Genomic DNA, 17,800 nt, shown 5'->3' with positions numbered 1-17,800 from the left:
AGAAAAATAAAAGAGAATCAAATCGTTACTTGTTGTACAGTAATGAGAAATATGTTGGAGTTTTGGAGATGCTTTGTCCTTTGAATTTCTACTTTTCCTTGAAATCCTCTTTCCACACGCAAGGTCCCTTCCATGGCAAGCTCCATGTAGGGTGTCACCGTTGTCAATGGCTACCTCCCATCCTCTCAGTGAAAACGTTCCTATGCTCTGTCACAGCACGGCTAATCATCTGTCGGTTCTCAATCAGGTTGGAATAAAATCCATTGATTCTTTTGCGTCTGTCACTAACGCCCAGCCTTCAAGAGTTTGAAGCTCGTCACAGTTATTCAATCCCAGAATCCTACTCGGAATACTACGGACAAGGTTTAGACTTTCCGGATTCTCATGAATACCGCCATCAATCCGGCTTATACCACGAAGATTCTGATTAAAGAATCTTAGAGATACTCATTCAATCTGATGTAGAACGGAGGTGGTTGTCAGGCACACGTTCATGGATTGGGGAAGGTGATGAGTGTCACGGATCATCACCTTCTCCATAATTAAGCGCGAATGAACATCTTAGATAAGAACAAGCGTGTTTGAATGGAAAACAAAGTAATTGTATTGATTCATCGAGACGCTGCAGAGTTCCTTACCCCCAACAATGGAGTTTAGAGACTCATGCCATCAAAAAGTATGTAATTCAGATCTGAAAATGTCATGAGGTACAAGATAAGTCTCTAAAAGTTGTTTAAATAGTAAACTAGTAACCTAGGTTTACAGAATATGAATAAACTAAGATAATTGGTGCAGAAATCCACTTCTGGGGCCCACTTGGTGTGTGCTGGGGCTGAGACTAAAGCTATCCACGAGCTGAGGCTTTTCTTGGAGTTGAACTCCAAGTTATAACGTGTTTTGGGCGTTCAACTCCGGATCATGACGTGTTTCTGGCGTTTAACTCCAGACAGCAGCATGTACTTGGCGTTCAACGCCAAGTTACGTCGTCTATCTTCGCGCAAAGTATGGACTATTATATATTTCTGGAAAGCCCTGGATGTCTACTTTCCAACGCCGTTGAGAGCGCGCCAATTGGACTCCTGTAGCTCCAGAAAATCCATTTCGAGTGCAGGGAGGTCAGGATCTAACAGCATCAGCAGTCCTTTTTCAGCCTAACTCAGATTTTTGCTCAGCTCCCTCAATTTCAGCCAGAAAATACCTGAAATCACAGAAAAACACACAAACTCATAGTAAAGTCCAGAAATATGATTTTTGCCTAAAAACTAATAATATTTAACTAAAAACCAATTAAAACATGCTAAAATCTACATGAAATTACCCCCAAAAAGCGTATAAAATATCCGCTCATCACAACACCAAACTTAAACTGTTGCTTGTCCTCAAGCAACTAGATAAATAAAATAGGATAACAAGAAATTAAGAAGCAATAATATTTCAGAGTTTTAAGTGAAGCTCAGATTCTAATTGGATGAGCGGGGCTAGTAGCTTTTTGCTTCTGAACAGTTTTGGCATCTCACTTTATCCTTTGAAATTCAGAATGATTGGCATCCATAGGAACTCAGAATTCAGATAGTATTATTGATTCTCCTAGTTTAGTATGTTGATTCTTGAACACAGCTACTTAATGAGTCTTGGCCGTGGCCCTAAGCACTTTGTTTTCCAGTATTACCACCGGATACATAAATGTCACAGACATATAACTGGGTGAACCTTTTCAGATTGTGACTTAGCTTTGCTCAAGTCCCCAATTAGAGGTGTCCAGAGTTCTTAAGCACACTCTTTTGCTTTGGATCACAACTTTAACCACTCAGTCTCAAGCTTTTCACTTGGACCTGCATGCCACAAGCACATGGTTAGGGACAGCTTGATTTAGCCGCTTAGGCCTGGATTTATTTTCTTGGGCCCTCCTATCCATTGATGCTCAAAGTCTTGGATCCTTTTCACCCTTGCCTTTTGGTTTAAAGGGCTATTGGCTTTTTCTACCTCTTTTGTTTTTTTTTTTTGCAAGCATGTTTTTCACTGCTTTTTCTTGCTTCAAGAATCAATTTTGTGATTTTTCAGATCATCAATAACATTTCTCTTGTTCATCATTCTTTCAGGAGCCAATAATTTTAACATTCATAAAATTCAATATCAAAAATATGCACTGTTCAGGCATTCATTCAGAAGTCAAAAAGTATTGCCACCACATATAAATAATTAGAATTTTTCTTATTAAGAACTCGAAAAAAATATTGCCTCTTTATTCTAAAAATCTACTATTTTATTCATGTTTGATGATGATGAGAAAAATAAATTATAACTTAATTGGAATTAAAATCAAAGTAGAGATACTAATTACTACTACTAATATATAACTTCTAAGGTAGATTTCTAATAAGAACAGTTATCACAGAGTTAAGGCAAAGATTAGAACTCAACGACCTTTATTTTGGGAAGTGGATGTTCCTCTAGTCTGTGGGGTGCTTGGTCTTTCAAGATATAATTTCTGACGCTTCAGTTCCTTCAAGTTACATCCTTGCTCTTCCTGTTTTCTTAGGTGCCATGATCTTGATGAGTTTTAGCTCAATGATCATGGCAAATCACACCAAACTTAGAGATTTGCTTGTCCTCAAGCAAAAGAAAGGATAAGAGAGGAATAGAGGGAGAGGCAATTTCGAAATTCAAAAGATATGATGAATTGAAAAAGATTTAAAAAAAAGATATAAGATAAAAGATATGATTTATAAAAGATAAATATGATAAGAAAAAGATATAATTTAAAAAGATATGAATGATATTTAAAAATAAATCTGAATTTTTAATTTGAAAAAGATTTTAGAAGATAATTAAGTGTTGAAGAACTTTAAAAAAAGAGTTGGATTGGATTGGAAAACAATTTGTTTTTATGGATTAAGATGCATGTAATATTTTTGAAAAAGGGATTTTAGAAATTAGGGTTCTTAGAAATTAGAATTAAAATTTTTGAAATTGAAGGATGATATTTGGAAACATGTTTATACAAGAAATCATGAATTGAAACATAAAAATTAGAAAATTTGTGAAGAAAAACGAATTTTACCTTCTCCCCACCATCCTGGCATTAAACGCCCAAATGCTGCATGTTTTGGGCGTTTAACGCCCAATTGCAGCTTCTCCTGGGCGTTCAACGCCCAGCTGTTGCTTCTTTCTGGCGTTGAACGCCAAGAAGTCCTTTGTCACTAGGCGTTTTTCTGAACGCCCAGGATGCTGTCAATTTGGCGTTAAACGCCCAGAAGGTGCTTCTTTCTGGCGTTCAACGCCCAGAAGATGCTCCTTTCTGGCGTTTAACGCCCAGATGGCTACCCTTACTGGCGTTGAATGCCCAGTGGGTGCTTCTTTTGGGTGTTCAACGCCCAAAATGTTTCTTACTGGCTTTTTCACGCCAGTGAGCTTCCAAATTCCCTTGTAACTCTGTGAATCCAATCAATTGCTATTTTACCTTGAAGATACTTTGACATATACCTGTAAAAATCAATTAATTAATCAAAACGAATAAAATTAAATTTTGTGATTGGCTGGGTTGCCTCCCAGCAAGCGCTTCTTTATTGTCCTTAGCTGGACAGTGAGCTCTCTTGGAGTCTCACAGATAATCAGAGCAAGGTTGGGACCTCCCAACATCAAACTTAGAGTTTGAATGTGGGGGTTCAACACCAAACTTAGAGTTTGGTTGTGGCCTCCCAACATCAAACTTAGAGTTGGACTGTGGGGGCTTTGATTGACTCTGCAGTGAGAGAAGCTTTTCATGCTTCATCTCCATGGTTACAAAAGGAGAACCTTGTGTCTTATAGTTTGCAATGTCTGCAAACCACAGAGCTTCCTGAACAGCAAATAATTGCTCATCCGGAAAGGTTTCAGAGATCTCAGTAGGAGGGAGGGATGCTCCTGCTACTGGTTCTATCCGGGACAGGTGATCAGCTACTTAATTCTCTGTTCCTTTTCTGTCTCTTATTTCTATATCAAACTCTTGCAGAAGCAACACCCATCTTATGAGCCTGGGCTTTGAATCCTGCTTTGTGAGTAGATATTTAAGAGCAGCATGGTCAGTATACACAATCACTTTTGATCCTACTAAGTAGGATCTAAACTTGTCAATGGCATAAACCACTGCAAGTAATTCTTTTTCTGTGGTTGTGTAATTTTTCTGGCCATCATTTAAAACACTGCTAGCATAATAAATGACATGCAGAAGCTTGTTATGCCTCTGTCCCAATACTGCACCAATGGTATGGTCACTGGCATCACACATTAGTTCAAAGGGTAATGTCCAGTCTGGTGCAGAAATAACTGGTGCTGTGACCAGCTTAGCTTTCAGGGTTTCAAACGCCTGCAGACACTTTGTGTCAAACACAAATGGCGTGTCAGCAGCTAGCAGATTGCTCAGAGGTTTTGCAATTTTTGAAAAATCCTTTATAAACCTCCTATAGAATCCTGCATGCCCCAGAAAGCTTCTGATTGCCTTAACATTGGCAGGTGGTGGTAATTTTTCAATTACTTCAACTTTAGCTTGATCCACCTCTATTCCCTTGTTTGAAATTTTATGCCCAAGGACAATCCCTTCAGTCACCATAAAGTGACATTTTTCCCAGTTTAAAACTAGGTTGGTCTCTTGGCATCTTTTCAGAACAAGTGCTAAATGGTTAAGGCAGGAGCTGAATGAGTCTCCAAATACTGAAAAGTCATCCATGAAGACTTCCAGAAACTTCTCCACCATATCAGAGAAGATGGAGAGCATGCACCTTTGAAAGGTTGCAGGTGCATTGCACAAGCCAAATGGCATCCTTCTGTATGCAAATACTCCAGATGGACATGTGAATGCCGTTTTCTCTTGATCCTGGGGATCTACTGCAATTTGATTATAACCTGAATATCCATCCAGGAAGTAGTAGTATTCATGACCTGCTAGTCTTTCTAGCATCTGATCTATGAATGGTAAAGGAAAATGATCCTTTCGGGTGGCTGTATTGAGCCTTCTATAATCAATACACATACGCCACCCTGTAACTGTTCTTGTAGGAACCAGTTCATTTTTTTCATTATGAACCACTGTCATGCCACCTTTCTTAGGGACGACTTGGACAGGGCTTACCCAGGGGCTATCAGAAATAGGATAAATAATCCCAGCCTCTAGTAACTTAGTGACCTCTTTCTGCACAACTTCCTTCATGGCTGGATTCAGCCGCCTTTGTGGTTGAACCACTGGCTTGGCATCACCCTCTAGTAAGATCTTGTGCATGCATCTGGCTGGGCTAATGCCCTTGAGATCACTGATGGACCACCCAAGAGCTGTCTTGTGTGTCCTTAGCACTTGAATTAATGCTTTCTCTTCCTGTGGCCCTAAAGCAGAGCTTATGATTACAGGAAAAGTGTCACCTTCTCCTAGAAATGCATATTTCAGGGATGGTGGTAGTGGTTTGAGCTTGGGTTTAGGAGGTTTCTCCTCTTCCTGAGGAGTTTTCAGAGGTTCTTTTATTTCCTCTGGTTCCTCCATATCAAGCTGAACATCTTTAAAAATGTCCTCTAGCTCTGATTCGAGACTCTCAGTCATATAGACCTCTTCCACCAGGGAGTCAATAATATCAACGCCCAGGCAGTCGTCTAATGTGTCTGGATGTTGCATAGCTTTGACAACATTCAACTTAAACTCATCCTCGTTGACTCTCAGGGTAATTTCCCCTTTTTGGACGTCAATGAGGGTTCGTCCAGTTGCTAGGAATGGTCTTCCTAAAATGAGAGTTGCACTCTTGTGCTCCTCTATTTCCAGCACTACAAAGTCAGTAGGGAAGGCAAATGGCCCAACCTTGATAATCATGTCCTCAATTATGCCTGATGGGTATTTAATGGAGCCATCAGCAAGTTGAAGACAGATCCGGGTTGGTTTGACCTCTTCAGTCAAGCCAAGCTTTCTGATAGTGGATGCAGAGATTAGGTTGATGCTTGCCCCAAGATCACATAGAGCTGTCTTGGTGCAGTTACCCTCTAATGTGCATGGTATCATGAAGCTCCCAGGATCTTTAAGCTTCTCAGGTAAGCTTTTCAGAATGACTGCACTGCATTCTTCAGTGAGGTAAACTTTTTTAGTCTCCCTCCAATCCTTCTTATGACTTAAGATCTCTTTCATGAACTTAGCATAAGAGGGTATTTGCTCAAGTGCTTCTGCAAACGGAATCTTTATTTCAAGAGTCATGAGATAGTCTACAAAGCGGGCAAATTGTTTATCCTGTTCCGCTTGGCGGAGTTTTTGAGGATAAGGCATTTTGGCTTTGTATTCCTCAACCTTAGTTGCTGCAAGTTTATTACCTGTAGAAGTGGGTTGGGAAGCCTTTTTAGAAGGGTTGTTATCAGCACTTGTATGTGACTGATTTCCCACTGGCGTTTGAATGCCAGGGGTGGAAGCTGGAGTGGCGTTAGACGCCAACTCCTTATTTGTTACTGGCGTCTGAACGCCAGAACTATGCTTCCCTTGGGCGTTCAGCGCCAGCCTTATTCCTCTCTGGGCTCTGATTGTCCTCAGAGGGATTTTGAGTAGCCATTTGTTCATTTCTTGGCTTCCTGCTGCTTTGAAGTGAGGTATTTAATGTCTTCCCACTTCTTAATTGAACTGCGTGGCATTCTTTTGCTATTTGTTTTGACAGTTGCTTTTCTGTTTGCCTTAACTGTACTTCCATATTCCTGTTAGCCATTCTTGTTTCCTGTAGTATTTCCTTGAATTCGGCTAGCTGCTGAGTTAGAAAGTCTAATTGTTGATTGTATTCATTAGCCTGATCCACCGGACTGAGTTCAGCAGTTACTGTTTTAGCTTCTTCTTTCATGGAAGATTCACTGCTTAGGTACAGATGTTGATTTCTGGCAACTGTATCAATAAGCTCTTGAGCTTCTTCAATTGTTTTTCTCATATGTATAGATCCACCAGCTGAGTGGTCTAGAGAAATCTAAGCTTTTTCTGTAAGCCCATAGTAGAAGATGTTTAATTGCACCCATTCTGAAAACATTTCAGAGGAGCATTTTCTCAACATCTCTCTGTATCTCTCCCAGGCATCATAAAGAGATTCATTATCTCCTTGTTTGAAGCCTTGGATGCTTAGCCTTAGCTGTGTCATCCGTTTTGGAGGGAAATAGTGATTCAGGAATTTTTCTGACAGCTGCTTCCATGTTTTTATATTGTTCTTAGGCTGGTTATTTAACCACATCTTAGCTTGATCTTTTACAGCAAATGGAAACAGTAATAATCTGTAGACATCCTGATCTACTTCTTTATCATGCACTGTGTCAGCAATTTGTAAAAATTGTGCCAGAAACTCTGTAGGTTCTTCATGTGGAAGACCGGAATACTGGCAGCTTTGCTGCACCATGATAATGAGCTGAGGATTCAACTCAAAGCTACTAACTCCAATGGAGGGTATACAGATACTACTCCCATATGAAGCAGTAGTGGGGCTAGCATATGACCCCAAAGTCCTCTTGGACTGTTCATTTCCGCTTATGTCCATGTTGGAGTAAAGGGGTAATGTGGATTTAAATTTTTAGTTTTATAAATAAATAAAAAAATTCGAAATAAAATAAAAACCAAAATAAAAATAAGATAAAATAAGAAAATTAAAAAAATTTAATAAGAATTTGAAAATATTTTCTGAAGATTTTTGAAAAAGTGAGGAGAGAGAAAGTGGTTAGGATATTTTTGAAAAAAAAAATTTTTTTTTTAACTTAAAAAGATAAGAATTGAAAAATTTTAAAAAAGAAATCTGAATTTTTTTATAAAAAATTTCAAAAAAATAGTTCAAAATTAGTTAGAAAAGATATTTTTTTTGAATTTTGAATTTTATGATGAAAGAGAAAAACACACAGAAGACACAAGACTTAAAATTTTTAGATCTAATGCTCCTTATTTTCGAAAATTTTGGAGGGAAAACACCAAGGAACACCAAACTTAAAAATTTTAAGATCAAAACACAAGAAAAAACTCAAGAACACCTTGAAGATTCACAAGAACACCAAGAACAAAAGGAAGAACACCAAACTTAAAATTTTTAGAAAACTTTAATAAAATTTTCGAAAATTATATCAAAATTAACAAGAAAACACCAAACTTAAAGTTTGGCACAAGATTAAATCAAGAAAAATTATTTTTGAAAAAGATTTTCAAAAGAACTGGTGCCCAATCATCAAGAATATAAACCAATACTCTAGCCAATTGGGAGTAAATGTAACACTTGTTTTGAATAGGTATATTCTTTTTGAAAGATTAATGCTTTAAAAAGAACACAAGTGAAACAAGAAAAGACACAAAACAAGAAAAACTCAAGATCAACAAGAAAGATAAACAAGAACAACTTGAAGATCAATGAAGAACAAAGAACACAAATTCGAAAAGTTAAAGAAAAATATAAAATATGCAATTAACACCAAACTTAGAACAAGACACTAAACTCAAGAAAAACTAACAATTAATTAAGAAAAATAATATTTTTGAAAAGAAATTTTTGAAAAGAAACTATCCTATCAGATTTTAATGACTCTATAACAATAAAAATAAATTATTCCTAATCTAAGAAATAAAATAAACCTTTAGTTGTTCAAACTCGAATAATCCCCGGCAATGGCGCCAAAAACTTGGTGCACGAAATTGTGTATGCCAATATTAATGGACTATTTAACACAGCTTCGTACCACTAACCAGCAAGTGCACTGGGTCGTCCAAGTAATACCTTACGTGAGTAAGGGTCGATCCCACGGAGATTATTTTTGTTGAAACGAACTATGTTTATTTTATTAATCTTATTCAGGAAGCCAATAAGATTATTTGGATTTAATTGTAAGAAGTAAAAGTGTCTGGAATTATTAGAAAAATAAAAGAGAATCAAATCGTTACTTATTGTGCAGTAATGAGAAATATGTTGGAGTTTTGGAGATGCTTTGTCCTTTGAATTTCTACTTTTCCTTGAAATCCTCTTCCCACACGCAAGGTCCCTTCCATGGCAAGCTCTATGTAGGGTGTCACCGTTGTCAATGGCTACCTCCCATCCTCTCAGTGAAAACGTTCCTATGCTCTGTCACAGCACGGCTAATCATCTGTCGGTTCTCAATCAGGTTGGAATAAAATCCATTGATTCTTTTGCGTCTGTCACTAACGCCCAGCCTTCAGGAGTTTAAAGCTCGTCACAGTCATTCAATCCCAGAATCCTACTCGGAATACTACGGACAAGGTTTAGACTTTCCGGATTCTCATGAATGCCGCCATCAATCCGGCTTATACCACGAAGATTCTGATTAAAGAATCTTAGAGATACTCATTCAATCTGATGTAGAACGGAGGTGGTTGTCAGGCACACGTTCATGGATTGAGGAAGGTGATGAGTGTCACGGATCATCACCTTCTCCATAATTAAGCGCGAATGAACATCTTAGATAAGAACAAGCGTGTTTGAATGAAAAACAAAGTAATTGTATTGATTCATCGAGACGCTGCAGAGCTCCTTACCCCCAACAATGGAGTTTAGAGACTCATGCCGTCAAAAAGTATGTAATTCAGATCTGAAAATGTCATGAGGTACAAGATAAGTCTCTAAAAGTTGTTTAAATAGTAAACTAGTAACCTAGGTTTACAGAATATGAATAAACTAAGATAATTGGTGCAGAAATCCACTTCTGGGGCCCACTTGGTGTGTGATGGGACTGAGACTAAAGCTATGAGGCTTTTCTTGGAGTTGAACTCCAAGTTATAACGTGTTTTGGGCGTTCAACTCCGGATCATGACGTGTTTCTGGCGTTTAACTCCAGACAGCAGCATGTACTTGGCGTTCAACGCCAAGTTATGTCGTCTATCTTCGCGCAAAGTATGGACTATTATATATTGCTGGAAAGCCCTGGATGTCTACTTTCCAAAGCCATTGAGAGCGCGCCAATTGGACTCCTGTAGCTCCAGAAAATTCATTTCGAGTGCAGGGAGGTCAGGATCCAACAGCATCAGCAGTCCTTTTTCAGCCTAACTCAGATTTTTGCTCAGCTCCCTCAATTTCGCCAGAAAATACCTGAAATCACAGAAAAACACACAAACTCATAGTAAAGTCCAGAAATATGATTTTTGCCTAAAAACTAATAATATTTAACTAAAAACCAATTAAAACATGCTAAAATCTACATGAAATTACCCCCAAAAAGCGTATAAAATATCCGCTCATCAGTATGTCACCGGCACTCTTGCTAACATTCTGATCAGTGAGATTAATGTCCTCTATAGAGCCAATACCACTAATTTCATTACCAACAGCAGCAGTTTTTTCCCCGTGAAACCTGAACGTAGTGTCCTCCTCAGGTTCGTTTTTGTCGAACACGATCGCATCCACTGCCCCCTCTCTCGCGCGGTCCACCACCATCACCGATCGGCATCCTCTATCTTCATCCCCGCCGTCGACAGGGCCAGGCATCCTCAGAACCCCTGCAGCAGATCGGTCGAAGGCTTCTTCCCCCTCCACGGGACTTTGCACTTCGCAGTTGGTGTTCCCGATTTTCAGCGTGGGTTCGTCACCCACCCAATGGCGCGCCTGAGTCGACTCCCTAATCACCGCAAGGTCCCCTCGGCGGCCTTCATCGCCGGTGACTTCCTGGCGCGATGAACTGCCCTCGCCCCTCCACACACAAGAACACCTTGGCGTTACAGAAGCATAGCCAGACCCGCCCCGTTCTGCTTGGAGCCCACCGACCCGAATCAGCAGACGTGGATCCAGCCCAGGAGGTCCACCAGTGCCCTTCTTGCGTTGTGGACTTGTTGTCATTGCTGGTTGTGATAGTGGGCCTTCTTGGCCCAAACCATTGTTGACCGAAAATGTTATCAAGCCCCTTGCATTGGAATTAACCAAACTAACCCCCTTACCCAGCCCAATATGTGGTCCACTATAGCTCCATGGTAACGTGGCCTCAAAATCCCCTTCGTTGCAATCATCAAATCCCGCCGAATCTGCCAATCCTTTATTCACTTCATTAAGGGGCTGGTGTATTACCGTTTTACTTTGATTCTATGTTAAATTGTCATAACTCCACTCGTTTAAAATTAATTCTGAAATTACAGGTCTACTCTCATCTTCAACCTCCTCCCTTAGCACCTTCATAGCAACATCCGCAGCCTGATCATCATAACCTATCAGCTTTGTTGACGTTACAGACGTTGTACCTTTATCATCACCAACCTTTGTTGTTGCATAATCCCAGTAATCGCGTCTTTGTATATCATCTGCCACGTTGTTCATGTTACAATGCGAACCATAAGCTTCCTTCCCCACCTCTTTTACCAAAACATCGAATCCACTGGTGCCTATTGTGATATGAACCCATTCATTAATTACATCCATAGCACATGTATCAATCAGGACCCGTCCGACACTGAACGAAGAGCATGATTCCGTTGCTTTATCACACCCGACCACCACCCCCCACAGACCTCCTATCGACCTAAAGGTATCCACAGACCAAACATAAAGCGGGATTCCAAAGCACTCTAACCACACCCTGCGAGATTCACTTCTTTCTGATTCATCCCACCTCCATACAGTATGAAACAGCTGCAGTAGGCTATTCATTTTAAACGTGTACGTCTCTTCAGCGTTCAGCAGACTGTCGAAGGTCAACATTGCTTTATACGCTCCCATTTCACGAACTTGAACTACTTGAGGGAGCATCTTCTCTACCATGCCCTCTAGTAACCTAAAGTTAATGGCCTTCGTCGTACCACCTATAAGACTTTTCTGGAACCAGTCTAAATTTTCTTTCGCCACAGCCACTTCCAGTTTCTTTGTCCACCCATTTCCATTTGGATCTTGGTTCTTTTTCCCTTTGGATACCTCCTCTGGGCTGCTAGATGGGATTATCTGAGCAGGCTTACTTTCTCGCAGCGGTTGGCGGATCATGTCATTTCGGTTGTCATCTGCTATCTGTATCTTCTTCATGTCTTTCGTAACCACAGATCTCCTGTACTTTGCTTCTCCAACAAACACCTCATTTCCTCTCAGCTTCATACGATTCATTTCTGTTATAGCTTTCAAAGCTCCTCCCTTTGTAGTGTAGCGTATGAACGCAAACATGTAGATCGTACCCCTTTTTTGTTTCCGTGAGAGATATATGTCATTTATGCGGCCAGTCCACTTGAACAACTGATACAATTCTCTCTTCGAGATGTCCTCTGGTAGATTATCCAAGAAAATCGAGAACGATTCATTTTCCAATCAACGATACTCTTCCCTGTTCCAAACCCTAGGATCCTTAACCTGATTTCTATAGCTACCCCTCTCAGTGTTTCCCACCCACACTCTCTCTCTACCTCTCTCTCTCTCTCTAACATCTCTCTATTTTTATGTAAACGAGCAGGCCTTTTTATATAAATTAATTATTATGTAATTATGTATAAATATATATATATAATTAATCATTATGTAATTATGTATAAAATTTTAATATATATTTTATATTTTTATATATATTCTATATTAATAATTAATTTTAATTTTAGAACATGATCGATTATATATGCATGCCATTATATTGTGTGTTCTTGAATAAGCTAGCATTGAGAGCTGTTGATCATGCATCTATGTGTTCTCATATATTGTGCTCGTGTCTGGGCATCCTATAATTAATTTGTTTGTTGAGTATGGGCATCCTATGATCCCCAAAGTATTGCCAGAACAATAGCATTGCGTGTCTCCAGGCACTTAGAAGTGTGCTACAAAAATGAATGAGATATTTTTAGGTAGTAGTAGCTTTTAAATAAGTAATTGCAAGAATAAGATTAGAACACTAAAAGAAAAATATCAACTTACTGCTGATACGATAGTTTGCAGTTATTTTAAATGAGATGATATAAAATAATGTGTAATAATAAAAAATAAAGATATTTTAATTGTGTATATGAAGATTTGTTTACTAATTTGATTTTATTGAATTAATTTTATTCTACTCCACAACTTATTTTGTCGTTTTTTGATGACCTTTCATTTATTTATTTATTTATTTATTTTTAAATTAAGTATAAAGGTTGTATATTTTAAGAAAGTCTTTTTTTTGTATTTGCATTTGAAAAAAAAAATATTTTGTAAATAAAGAGCAAATAGGGTTGCTACTGTATTTAGCAATGATATTGAAAAAAAAGTGCAAAAAGATAAAAATGAAAAAATGGATGAAGAAGATATGGACATGTTTAACTCAAATCACGATTTCATTGAATCTCTATTCCAATAATCGAATTCTATGGCTTTATCTTCCGAGAGGAAATAAAGAAAGAAGCTATCTTCATCTAAAGCAGCAAGGATACCAAGGCTATTAAGAAGTTGATTGACGCCCTAAAATATTTGTGTTCCGCATCTACAACTTGGAGGCCCAACAATGGACAAACCCAACCTACCGAGACCCACGCGACTATATGATCCATCCCAGAAATCTTGCCCACATAACCTCTAGTACTTAATGTCGTCGATACACATCGCATCTTTCCCATTGTGCGAACCCCAAGAGTCTTATAAGAAGGGGAACGCTATCCTTCCTAAGGTACGCAACCAAACCCAAACCTTCGACCTTAGAGACATCTCCCTGACTTTAGCATCAGAGTGTCATTGCAGGTCCACCCCCTCTTTCGGTATATACTCACTGTCTCGGAGAATTGCTAACAGCAGTGCACCCCTTGCCTAGGTCGTGGTCCCGTCGAGTTAGATAACACCTGAACGTTGACGCTGTCTGTGGGGACCCAGCGACCAACGGACTTCGAGGGCGTTTGAACCCATGGGAGACCGAAATTCAGAAGAAGTCTCTAGCAAGCACTGATAAACTGCAATTTTACGGTTTATCTTGTGCTTAATTTAGTGGATTTTATCCATTATTCTCACACTTATTCATAAAATTCGCATGTTTTACATTTTCCTTCTTGATTTTGTGCTATGATTGAAAACATGCTTCTTTGGCCTTAAATTACTAATTTTTAATCCTCTCTTATTACCATTTGATGTTGTGATATGTTTGTTAAGTGTTTTCAGGGTTTATAGGGCAGGAATGGTTTAGAGGATGGAAAGGAAGAATGCAAAAGTGGAAGGAATAAAAGAAATTGAAGGAATTGTTAAGCTGTCAATCCTGACCTCTTCGTACTAAATCGATCATAACTTGAGCTTCAGAGGTCCAAATGAGGTGTTTCCAGTTGCGTTGAAAAGCTAACATCCGGGGCTTCAAAATGATATGCAATTTGCCATAGTTGCCTCGCAGTTAGGTGATGCGCACGCGTGGTATGACGCGTACGCATGACTAGTGCGGCGGACAAGCGATGCGTACGCGTGACCAGGATTTTGTCAAGCGACGCGCACGCGTGGGGACGCGTACGCGTGACAAAGCGTCACGTGCTGCAGATATTGAAAAATGCTGGGGACAACTTCTGGGCTGGTTTTGGCCCAGTTCCAAGCCCGAAAACATAGATTAGAGGCTGCAGAGTGGGGGAACCATAGAGACACTTCTCATTCACGTAATTTTAAGTTTAGATGTAGTTTTCTAGAGAGAGAAGCTCTCTACTGTCTCTAAGTTTTAGGGTTTCTCTTTTCAATTTCTCCTTAGGTTTAGGTTTAATCTTCCTTTAATTTTGTTTTCTTTTACTTTTATTTGTTCTAACACTTTAGTTATCTACTTCTATCATTGATTCCTTTATGTTGCCAATTTAATTTATGAATTCTTCTTATTTTCTTTAATCCATATTAATGCAAGTTATGTTTTCATGTTTATGATTGCTTCTTTCTTCATTTTTTATTATTGATTCCTTGCAATTGTTGATTTTAGATTTTATTATCTCTTATTAATTCTCTATACTTTTATTTTGTGCCTTCCAAGTGTTTGACAAAATACTTGGATGGATTTTAAATTAGATTTTTATGTTCTTAACTTGGATTGAGTAATTTGGAGACCCTTGAATTGTCAAAGTCTCTTGTTGGTTGGTGATTGAAAGTTGCTAGTTGGCTTGAACTTCACTAACTCTAGTCTTTGATTAGGACTTGTGAACTCAAGTTGATTTGCTCATTTGACTTACCTTCAATTGTTAGAGGTTAACTAAGTGAGAGCAATTTGCAACTACCATCACAATTGACAATGATAATGAGGATAGAAATTTGTTTCTCAATCCTTGTTAGGACTTTTCTTAATTATTAATTTATTTTCTCGCCATTTTACTTACTCGTTCCCTATTTCAAAACCCAAAAATATAATTTCTCATAACCAATAATAACTATACTTTCCTGCAATTTTTTTAGAGACGACCCGAGATTTAAATACTTCGATTAATTTTATTGGGTTTGCTTAAGTGACAAACAATTTAAATTTGATTGAGGTTTAATTGTCGGTTTAGAACTATACTTTCAACGCACTTATTTTTGTGAAATTCTTTACTGAAGATTTTTTCCGATCAATTTTTGGCGCCGTTGTCGGGAAATTGCAAATGTGTACCTTATTATTGGTTATTGTGAATATTGTGAATATTTTTGCCTTTTATTTCTTTGTTAGTTATTTCTAGTTTTAGGAGTTTATTTTCATTATTTCTCATTAGTTTATTTTTATTTTCTCTTATTACTATGAATTCTCACCCCATTGGCTATGAGTTTGGTTCAAATTATGTTGTAGGGAATGGAAGTTACAATGAGAACATGCATTAAGGATGGGACAATCAAAGATAGGAGGAGCCACAAGAATTTGATCAACCCTCTTGGCAACAGCCTCCACCAACATACTATGAGCAAGAGTCATTCCATGATGCATACGAAGATAATGGATGTGGTGGACCTCCTTGTAGTTACCAACAAGTCTCACCATATGCCTATGAACCCCCTCCTCAACATAGTTTTGGACCACCGTACTCACAAGCCCAATGTTACCAAACACCTCTATATGATCCTAACCCATATCCCCTGTACCAAGAGCCTTATGAGCCTTACGAGCCATACTTAGAACCACCCCAATTCCAACCCAATTACTTCCAAGAACCACCACTTCTATATACACCATGTCTATATCCATCATTCCAAGAGCACTATGATCCTACTTATGATAGCCAAGCAGAACAAGAGCCACGAGATCATTTTAAGAAAGCAATGGATCGACTTCAAGCAACCATCTATGAAATGGAGCGAGAGAAAAGCCGAAAAGCACACGAAACTCTCATGGATAACGAATTTTAACTTGAGAACAAGGAACTAAAGTGTGTTATGCAACAAGTGAAAAAGATGGAGAGTGTGGAACCGCCACATCCCTATTATGATGAACCACCCTCCTATCATGAACCTTTCCTCCCAAGCAATGAACCCTCAGATCCACTCTAATCTCCAATGGATGACACTCTTGGTGTTCTTCTTCAAGAGCAAAGTGAGATGCAAAGGACAACACTAGAGTTCATAGCTACCTTGACTGAGATAGTCGATAATTTAGCTTCACTACATTTCAGCACTCAAGAAACTCCCATAGCTACATGTGGAGAGTCTAATGAAGAACGTAGCATGAAGGAGAAGTTAGAAACTCCGGTGAAAAATGAGGAATGTGATTATATATTAGAACACTTGGAGGAAGCCGTACTTATTGAAGAGTAAGAAGTGGTTGAAGACTTAGGAGATACTGAACCTTGCGTTATTTAAAGAACGAGGGTAAGCACAATGTAAAAAAAAAAAAACGAAAAAAAAAACCGGAGGAGCCTGCCGAAGATGAGACCATTACGGCTTGCCTTTAGGTGTCCTTCTCGGGATAGCGTCATTTAAAGAAGGGGGGTCAGCACGACGTAAATAAAAAAAACCAGAGGAGCCTGCCGAAGATGAGGTCAATATGGCTCGCCTTTAGGTGTCCTCCTCGGGATAGCGTCATTTAAAGAACGATAGTCAGCACAACGTAAAAAAAATTCGGAGGAGCCTGCCAAAGATGAGTCCATTATGGCTCGCCTTTAGGTGTCTTGTTCGGGATAGCGTCATTTAAAGAACGAGGGTCAGCACGACGTAAAAAAAAACCGGAGAAGCCTGCTGAAGATGAGACCATTACGGCTCGCTTTTAGGTGTTCTCCTCGGGATAGCGTCATTTAAAGAACGAGGGTCAGCACGACGTGAAAAAAAAATTGAAAAAAAACCGGAGGAGCCTGCCGAAGATGAGGCCATTACGACTCGCCTTTAGGTGTCCTCCTCGGGATAGCGTCATTTAAAGAACGATGGTCAGCACGACGTAAAAAAAAAAAAAAAAAAAACCCGGAGGAGCCTGCCGAAGATAAGGCCATTAAAGCTCACCTTTAGATGTCCTCCTCGAAATAGCATCATTTAAAGAACGAGGATCGGCTCGACGTAAAAAACAAATTTGAACTAAATGGATGAATATGAGGCAGAAACAGTATTGGGTTTGGAGACAAGGTGAATAAGTGTTATGGCTAGTATTTGGTTTCATGATGAATTATTACAACTTGTATGAGAATTACGTTTCATGTATATTTACTTTGTTATCTCAATCTACTTTAACAATAATAAGATTGACATAATTATTTCAGATCCAAATTATATTGAAATATTTCGACAAAAATTAAAATAATTTTTTAATTTAATTACACCAATGAAATTCAAATTTTTATTAAATTTTAACTCAGTAATTATGTGATTCCCAAAACTCTCTTCCTATCCACCAAATAAGTATTATTTTTGAAAACAAGGTTAAATATCAAGTACACAAATTTTCTCAATTTAGTTTTTTCTTTTTTTTTAAAAAAAAAAGAAACGAAAATCAGCGACTCGCGTTATTGGAATCTTAC

The sequence above is a fragment of the Arachis stenosperma genome, chromosome 7, assembly GCF_014773155.1.
Source record: "Arachis stenosperma cultivar V10309 chromosome 7, arast.V10309.gnm1.PFL2, whole genome shotgun sequence".
Taxonomy (NCBI): Eukaryota; Viridiplantae; Streptophyta; class Magnoliopsida; order Fabales; family Fabaceae; genus Arachis; species Arachis stenosperma.
Note: the sequence above shows the minus strand (reverse complement) of the source record.